This window comes from Panicum virgatum, chromosome 9N, assembly GCF_016808335.1.
Source record: "Panicum virgatum strain AP13 chromosome 9N, P.virgatum_v5, whole genome shotgun sequence".
Taxonomy (NCBI): domain Eukaryota; kingdom Viridiplantae; phylum Streptophyta; class Magnoliopsida; order Poales; family Poaceae; genus Panicum; species Panicum virgatum.
The window spans coordinates 6,481,770-6,491,929 of record NC_053153.1 but is presented as its reverse complement, the minus strand read 5'-3'; positions in this window follow the sequence as shown (position 1 = coordinate 6,491,929).

Sequence of the window (10,160 nt, the reverse complement as noted above, 5' to 3'; positions counted from 1 at the left end):
CCATACCAAATTTTTTCAAGATATCCATCACATATTTTGATTGACACACAAAGGTGCCTTCCTTGAGTTGCTTGATTTGAAGTCCAAGAAAGAAACTCAATTCACCAATTATGGACTTCTCAAATTTCCTGTACATTATTTCACCAAATTCCTCACAAAAACTTGGGTTAGTTGAACCAAAGATAATATCATCAACATAGATTTGACAAATAAACAAATCCTTACCAATTGCTTTAGTGAACAAAGTAGTGTCAACCTTACCAATTTTGAAGCCCTTAGAGATAAGAAAATCTCTCAATCTTTCATACCAAGCTCGTGGAGCTTGCTTAAGACCATAAAGAGCTTTAGAGAGCTTGTATACATGATTTGGCTTCTTGGGATCTTCAAAACCGGGAGGTTGCTCAACAAAAACAAGTTCATTAATCTTGCCATTCAAGAAAGCACTTTTCACATCGATTTGAAAAAGTTTTATGTTGTGAGAGTAAGCATAAGCTAATAAGATTCTAATAGCTTCTAGTCTAACAACGGGGGCAAAAGTTTCACCGAAATCCAAACCTTCGACTTGAGTGAAGTCTTGAGCCACCAATCTTGCCTTGTTTGTCACAACCATTCCATCTTCATTTTGCTTGTTTCTAAAGACCCATTTAGTGCCAATGACATTATAATTCTTGGGCCTCTCAACTAGATCCCAAACTTCATTCCGGGTGAAATTATTTAATTCTTCATGCATAGCATTCACCCAATCCGGATCTCTCAATGCTTCATCTACACGGTTAGGTTCAAGAAAAGATACAAAAGAATAATGTTCACAAAATGAAGCAATGCGAGATCGAGTCTGGACACTCTTACTAATATCACCCATGATTTGATCCACCAGGTGATCCTTTGCAAGAACATGATGAATTCTTTGAGGAACAATGAGTTCTTGAGTTGATGGAGAAGATGCACTAGATGAACCAACTTGATCTTGTACTTGAGAATCATCATTACTTGAATCTTGTACAATTGGTTATGCTTGATCATTTGAGATAGAAGTTGAAGGATTAACTCTAATAGAGATATAAGGACTATCTTCATCTTAATCTTCTTCTCTTGGTCTAACATCACCAATTGACATATTTTTCATTGCATTTCTCAAACCATCACTTCTCACATCATCAAGATTTTCTTGTTCTTTATGAGACCCATTGGTTTCATCAAACTCAACATCATATGCTTCTTCAACAATGCCATGTGTTTTGTTGTAGACCCGATAAGCCTTGCTACAAGATGAATACCCAAGAAGAAAACCCTTATCACATTTTCTTTGAAACTTTGATAACTGAGTTCCCTTCTTGAGAATATAGCATTTACAACCAAACACTCTAAAATATGAGATATTTGGCTTCCTTCCAATGAGCAACTCATATGGGGTCTTGTTATGAAATCTATGGCAATACAATCTATTAGAGGCATGACAAGCCGTGTTGATTGCTTCGTCCCAAAAGCTATCCGAAACATTGTATTCGGAGAGCATTGATCTTGCCATATCAATCAAGGTTCTATTTTTCCTCTCAATAAGACCATTTTGTTCCGGAGTGTACTTGGTTGAGAATTCATGATTGATTCCTTTCTCATCACACAATTCCTCAACTCTTGTGTTTCTAAACTCACTTCCATTATCACTCCTCACTTTCTTCACCTTGAGCTCAAATTCATTTTCGGCCCTTGTTAAGAATTTCTTAAATGTGTCATATGTATCGGCCTTGTCATGAAGAAAGAAAACCCATGTATATCTTGAGTAATCATCCACTACCACAAGACAATAGCAATTCCCACCAATACTTCTATATGTTGTAGGACCAAATAAATCCATATGCAATAATTCCAATGGTCTCTCGGTTGACATGACAATCTTAGTGGGATGAGTATTTGCAACTTGCTTTCCGCCTTGACATGCACTACATAACTTATCTTTTTCAAACTTCACATTCTTCAAGCCAACTACTAAATCATGCTTCAAAAGTCGGTTGAGTTGCTTCATGCCAACATGACCGAGCCTTCTATGCCATAACCAACCCAAAGATGATTGAGTGAACAAGCAAATAGACAAGTTTGCCTCTTTAGTAGCAAAATCCACAAGATATACATCCTCATGTCTAAATCCCGTAAAGATGTAATCTTTTCCTTCCAAGCTAGTCACTACCACATCATCTTTAGTGAAACTACACTTATATCCAAAATCACAAAGTTGAGTGACCGCTAAGAGATTAAACTTCAGAGAATCAACCAACAATACTTTTGAAAGAGAATGATCACTTGAGATAGGAATTGTACCAACTCCTTTGACTTTGCCCCGGCTATTGTCACCAAAGATGATGTCACTATAGCCACCCACATTCTCATCTAGAGAGGAAAACATCATTGGATCTCCGGTCATGTGTTGAGTGCATCCACTATCAAGCACCCAATGTCTTCCTCCGGACTTGTAATTCACCTAAAAAAACAAGTAACTCTTTTAGGTACCCAAACTTTTTTGGGTCCTTGAACGTTAGTGACCAAGACTTTTGGCACCCAAATGGCATTCTTTTTAGCACCATCTATAGGTATCCCAACAAATTTTGCACTAACATTGACATTTGAATTTCTCATAAGAATGTAACTTGAATAAAAGGATATGACTTTCTTGTTGGTGCAATTCTTCTCAACCTGACCAACCTTCTTGCATTTTTCACAATATGACTTACCACTACTCTTCACAAAAGTAGTTTTGGTTTGCACAAAAGCCTTCTTTAATTTCTTAGGAATGTATCCAAACCCTTGCTTGTTCAAGGTGAACTTTTGGCTTGCCCAACAATGATTAAACTTGGCTCTACTATCATAGCACTTTCTCAAATCATTAGTCAAGCAAGTAATCTCTTTCTTTAACAAATTATTTTCCATAATGAGAGATTCATTGCAAGATGGGTTATCAATTTTGGTGCAAAAAGAACTAGTAGAGCTAGAGCCACAAGGTTTATCATTAATTAAATCACAACTAACACCAATGCTCAATGTTGCTTTTCTTTCATGATTAAGCAAGGTATTGTGAGCTTCCTCAAGCTTCTCATGAGTTTCTTTGAGATTCTCATGAGAAGTCTTTAGCTCCTCATAGGAATCTTAAAGAGAAGTAAACTTCAACTTAATGTCCTTTAATTTAGCTTTTTCCTTAGTCATGAATTCATCGGCATCATTGAGCATTTCAACAAGATCATCATATGAACGTTCATCAAGTTCACCATCTTGTTGTACCTTTGCACCACCCTTTGCCATAAGACAATGTGGTGTTGTTATCGCCATAAATTAACAGGATTAATTTATGGGCCGAAAGCAAGATGGGCTTAAAGAAGAAGATTGAAGAAGACTTGTAAATCGGCTCCTGCGTGAGCATCTGGGTCACATGGGCCATGTATCCTTAGATTTAGTTTAAGATTAGAGATAGAGTCCAATCAGGACAAGATTAGTTTAGATTGTTTCCCAAGTCTCCGGACTATAAATATGTACCCTTTGTTATTCGTGAAGGGAGAGCGTCATCACGTCTCGCCAACAACAACTCTCGGCGCATCGCCACCCCTAATCCTAGGGTTTCATCCAAGTAAGCGCCATGCTGCCCTGATCGCTTCTCGCGATCAGGGCAGCATTGTTCTTGCTTTTACCTTGGTATTACTTGTACTGAAGCGTTTTTTATGGCAAGTAATACTAGTTATCTTGATGTTCGTAGCATGGTCTTTAGTAGATCCGTTGTGCTTCATTACTTATCATCCATGAACATCATGTTGTCTCTGTGCAGTCATGTTTCAATCTTATGCTAGTTCTCGTCGCATAGAATTAGTTGCACAGAGACAACACCCTGCTTCCTTTATGTTTAGTAGATCTGATCTGTTACGGTTTGCTCTTGTTCTTAAGAGTTGGCGTAATATCTGCTAGGTTAGGCCTTGCAAACGGGTTGGACGATCCGGTGGCGTCTTAGATGCTTTGCTTTAGTCTTAACAGGGAATTGATCCGGGAATCGGCTCTTGCTAGTTCTTAGGCCTCTGTTTTGGTTATGGTTTAGTTATCTGCTACGTTTATTAGGCCTAGTCACGTGTAGGATGTTCCGATCTAGCAGTAAAGCCTTTACCATTGTAGATTAAATCAGCTAGATTTAATTGAAGCAGCTTTACAGATATTTGCCTTAATTATCAATATCTGGATGCAACAGATCCCATCTGACACCGGGACTCGATCGGCTCTTTAAAGCCGATGCAAAAGTCGTCCCGGGGAGCCGACCACGGCTCGGACTTACGTTTCCACGTGTTTGTGTGTGCATGTCAATCATCGCAAGCACGTCCGCACCTTCCTGATCGGGTATAGGTCAGGTGGCACGCCCTGCGTCTTCACAAGCCACGGCGCGTTGCTGGAATTGCGGGCCGTCGACGAGGGAGCAGTGCCTGCCAGCGCCCCGACGACCTCCCGGCTCTTCGTGTTGCCCGTCGCTGCTCGCCGGTGGGTTTCGACCGACAACAGGTGTAGAGAAGAGTGATGGAGCCTCCTTGATGGTGATCCCGGCAACTCCCTTGGAAGGCTTGTCATCATCATCATCATCATCATCATCATCATCATCATCATCATCATCATCGGAGCTTGCATCGGAATCCCATTCAACAAAATAAGCTTGGCCATTCTTCTTCTTCTTCTTCTTTTCATCATTTTTTTGTCCTTGTTCTTGTCATCTTTCTTGTTTGGACAATTGACAATGATATGACCTACTTCACCACATTGGAAGCAAGTCTTGTCCTAAAAAGGATTTTTTCTTGCTGATTGACCTCTCTTGCCAAAGTTCTTCTTGCTCATTATTCTATTGAATCTCTTGACAAAGAGAGCCATCTCCTCATCCGATTCTTCTTCTTGGCACCCACTTTCTTCTTCATTTTTGCTATCTTGAGCTTTGAATGCCACACTTTCCTTTTTCATATCAATTTCTCCCCCATGAGCTTCATCTTGAGATTTCTTGAACATGTCATGGGTGAGAATTTCTCCCAATATTTGTGTGGGAGTTGCGGTCTTCACATTTGACCTTACAAGTAAGGTCACAATTGTGTCATATCTTTCCGGAAGACATCTAAGAAACTTGTGGTTGAAATCCGCATCCAGTACCTCAAATCCAAGTCCCTTGAGGTCATTCATAATGTTATTTAGCCGGTTGAACATCTCGGCTATACTCTCATCTTTCTTCATGGTAAATTCACTAAAATTGCCCTTAAGCAAATATAACTTGGCCTCCTTCACACTTGATGTGCCCTCATGAATTTCCATGAGCTTCTTCCATATGTCATTTGCATTTGTGAGGCTCTTGACTCTATTAAATTCAGTCACATCAAGAGCACTAAAGAGCACATTAACCCCTTGATCATTTAGTATCTCATTTTCCTCATCTATGGGTATCAATTTCAATGAGTCCAAAATGACATATACATCACTTACTACTCTTCATAGCTTTCTACTCATGGCTTTGAGATAAGCCGACATTCTAGTCTTCCAATAATCATAATTGTCCCCATCAAAGAACGGTGGCTTCCCAACATGAATCTCATTATCACTAGTCATTGTTCTACTCCAAGATGATTAAATCCGCAATTAATGGAGTACTTAGCTATGGTACCACTTGTAGGATCAAGAACACCGACTAGAGGGGGGTGAATAGGCGGTTTAAAATCTAAAACCAACAACACTAGAGAAATTTAATTAGTAACAAAGGAAAGCCCTATGTCATGCTACTACTATCTCTAGATGGGTTTGCTACCTAGGGTGACAAGATACAGATCAAGCTCTAGTAAAGTAAATTGCTCAAAGTAAAAACTAGAATTAAAGTGAGCAAGAGAGGTAACCAAGCTTGACACACGAATTTATCCCGTGGTGTCGATGACTTGCCGGTCACCCCTAATCCACGTTGAGGTGGATTCCAATAATCAACCGCTCCTCTATCAAGAACCTCTTGATCTTGAGCCGTCTTGAATCAAGGAACCGCTCCACACCTCGATTCCACTAAAGTTGCCCTTCACCACTCCGATGAGGTGAGCACAAGACCTCTCACAACCGAAATCGGGGCTCCTCAACAATCTCCTTGGAGGATCTCCACGAAATCCTCTTCTCCAAGCCGTCTAGGGAGCGGCAACTCCCAAGAGTAACAAGTCGATGACGCTTGCTTGAAGTTTTCCTAGTGCCACAAGGCTCAAACTCTTGATGCAATGCACTAGGAAGCCCTCACACTCTCAAGAATGCAATCTCTAAGCAAGTGTGTGTGAGAGAGGGATGCCTTAGCTCTATAGTGTCAAGTATGCAGTCCAAATGGCCAAGAGAGAGACCCAATGGCTGGGCATTGGGTATATATAGACATCCCCTCAAAAACTAGCCGTTACACTCTTTTCTGCGAAGTCACGGACCGTCCGCTGTTCAAAAACCGGACCGTCCGCCGTTATAAGCCAGTGAGTCAGAGTGCATTTAATGCATGTCAGAACTAGCCATTACAGCCCTGGCGGACCGTCCGCGCCCTAGGGGAGGACCGTCCGCTGTTAAGTGTTCCACACCACTAGAGACGAACATCGTCTCTGGTACAACTTTGAAATTAGCCGGCGGATCGTCCGCGCCCCAGGAGCGGACCATCCGCAGTTCATCCTTGAAATCCACCAGAGACAACAATGTCTCTGGTACAAATTGTCAAATAGTCGGCGGACCATCCGCGCCCCAAGGGCGGACCGTCCGCAGCACAGATCATAAGCCCAATAAGAGAAAACACCCTCTCTGGTACATTTTGAGTTAGAGAGGCGGACCGTCCGCCCACCTGGGCCGGACTGTCCGCCAGTCACATCTAATTTCCACCAGAGCCAAACATGCTCTCTGGTGCGGGTGCGGACCATCCGCGCTCCATGGAGCGGACTGTCCGCGCTTGTGCAGTCAGCTCTCAAACTTGTTCTTTTTCAAATCTTGTCAAAACGTCGTTAGCCCTCATGCATGCACCAAGACATTTTGAGCAAAATGGCACTAAAGACCCGTCAAGCACGAGTACACAACCCCTCTTGATAGTACGGCTATCTATCCAACAAATCCGGTCACTTTTCATCCATTAAACACCTTGTGACCGGTAAAATACAAAAGCCCTATTTTATACCTTTGTCTTGAGCCCGAGCTTTGCATATCATCTCCAAACTTCACACGTTCACAACCAAATCCCTTTCATCTGTGGATCAACCTATGCTCATTATCTCGAATAAAATTGTTAATCCACAAATCGTTGTCATTAATTACCAAAACTCGAATTATGGGGCCTAGATGCTTTCAGACGGTTCTGTAGTTCGAGGTGGGGAGGGGAATGGTTGGCATGTATAGTCCGACGGGGCAAATGCGTGCCGTGTTGGTTAGGTCCACCTTGCAAGGTTAAATCGAATCGATTCGCCGCCAGTCGCTCTCGGATATGAGCACCTTGATTGTAGCACCGCATCGTAGTAAGACTTTATGGATCACGAATGATATGTGGCAAATGTTATTTTGCATTAATACTCAATAATTACTATGATTACTTTAGAGATGCAAATAGTAGTTGATGATTTATCTATATAGAACATGGAGCTAAAATATTGTAAATAAGGATCCACTTTTAGTGCTTTTCCGCAAAACTAACTACTAGCCAAAAGCTTTGCATGTCTAGATATGTGGGCTAAGTATACCCAATAGTTGGGTAAGTCTTGCTGAGTATTAGTTGCTCAGGGTTTGTTGTTTACCCTGTTTCAGGTATAGGAGCTAACCCAGGTTCGGATTATCCGGCCTAGTACCGGATCATCCGACCCAACCCTCTTTTGTGCACGAAACTCACTCCAGAAATTCCCAGGTTCGGATCATCCAGCCTAGGGTCAGATCATCCGGCACCTTCCAGAGACAAAAAGTATTGTTTGACCAGATCATCCGACCTATAGGCGGATCATCCGACCATGGAGACTTAACGGCAATCCGAAGCCAAAACTTTCTGGTGGTGGTCGGATCATCCGGCGTTGGGTCGGATCATCCGATCAGCACAGACCTTTAGTGCTTGTAAAATACGTAGAAAATTGTAGAAAAATGGAAAAAATACAAAACCAATTTTGCTAGCTTCGTATTTTTATTATCTATATGGTAGAACCATGAAATGTATTATTTGATAACTTTTTATGTGCAATTTTATTTATACTAGATAAATGCTTTTCTAGATTGTTAAATGCGTAAATAGAGTTAGGAATGTGCTAAAAATATAAAACCAGTTGGGTTAACTTTGTTAGACTCGTGTAAGGTTTAATTATCCTCTGCTTATGTAGTTGTTTAGGTTTAGGTAATGGTGACCTTGTGCTTGTATTGCTGCACTTTTTGTTGCATCGTCCATGCATTTATACATATGCATTGTTGCACCTCATTTAGGTACGCTAGATGTACAACGCGCAGATGTGAAGCATGCGGTGATGGAGCCGAACTACAAGACGGTGTTCGGTGGATATCTCAAGAAGATAGAAGGACCCACTGAGGCAACCGAAGACCCGACCCAAGGGCGGAAGGGCCCAAGGCCTTAATAGTATTAACACTAACTTAGTGTTACCCCCAGACAAGCCCCGGTGCATGTTCTATTAATTTAAATTATGATTCACCATATATATATATTTATTTATTACTTGTGCATTAAGTTTTAGAAATTATTTGGAACCCTAGTTGCATGATCCTTAGGTTCCCTTGAGATATACTAGTATGTATAGGACGATAGCGATGCCATGCTTAATAGGTCTCGATAGAAGTCGGGTGATTTCTTGTCACTCGCGAGATATAGGATTATATAGAAGTCGAGTAATTGCCGGTTACTCGCGAGAGGTATAATTATCTTTATATACTTCAGTAATTGAGATATGGAATGCAAATGTGGAAATGATGGAAACTTGAGACCGGACGGGGAATGATAGTGATATATAGGTATGGCAGCAGGACAGGGTTCCTGGGTGTCTTAGCCCCGTCTGTGTCGATTAAAGACCGGTCGTTGTCTAGCCCTGCTGATTGAGCTTGATATTGTACTAACCGCACAGGGGCGAAGCCAGGAATGGAAGGCAGGGGGGCTGGTGACCCTTCTTCTTCCTTGATCCCCCCTTCCTTCATCAATGGCCTCCAAAATTTTAGGGGAGCTGGGGGGGCTCCATGGCGTTTTGGGCACTAGGGGGGCTGGAGCACCCCCAGCACCCCTCTGCTTCGCCACTGTAACCGCATGCCGGGAGTAGGAGGTAGTCAAAACCGGTAAGCCTAGTACTGTCTTGGTTCGAAAGTACAGAACTTCATCACCACCCCTTAGGGCAGTCGAGTGGCCGCAGAGAATTGGGATGCATATGTTTACTTTTGGTGGTCTCTCGTAGGGCTCGGCTAACTATATATAGGTGGGGCGGTTCTGTAGTTCGAGGTATGGACGGGAATGGTTGGCATGTATAGTCCGACGGGACAAATGCGTGCCGTGTTGGTTAGGTCCACCTTGCAAGGTTAAATCGAATCGATTCGCCGCCAGTCGCTCTCGGATATGAGCACCTTGATCGCAGCACCGCATCGTAGTAAGACTTTATGGATCACGAATGATATGTGGCAAATGTTATTTTGGATTAATACTCAATAATTACTATAATTACTTTAGAGATGCAAATAGTAGTTGATGATTTATCTATATAGAACATGGAGCTAAAATATTGCAAATAAGGATCCACTTTTAGTGCTTTTTCGCAAAACTAACTACTAGCCAAAAGCTTTGCATGTCTAGATATGTGGGCTAAGTATACCCAATAGTCGGGTAAGTCTTGCTGAGTATTAGTTGCTCAGGATTTATTATTTACCCTGTTTCAGGTATAGGAGCTAACCCGGATTCACATCGGTGAGCTCGATGTGACGTCCTCACATCTTCGTAGTTATCGTTGTAGTTTATTTTATTTCATTTGGTTTCTAATGAAAATTTTCCACAGGTTAGACTCTCTTCCGCTGCTATCATTTATTAGGAGAACTTTAGTTTGAAAAGTCATTTATGTAAATACCTTAATATTATTTACTATTTTTGTAAGATTATATCATGCTGGTACTGTCTGCGCTCGCCGTCGTGCGAGACTACTGGTGTGTTTCGA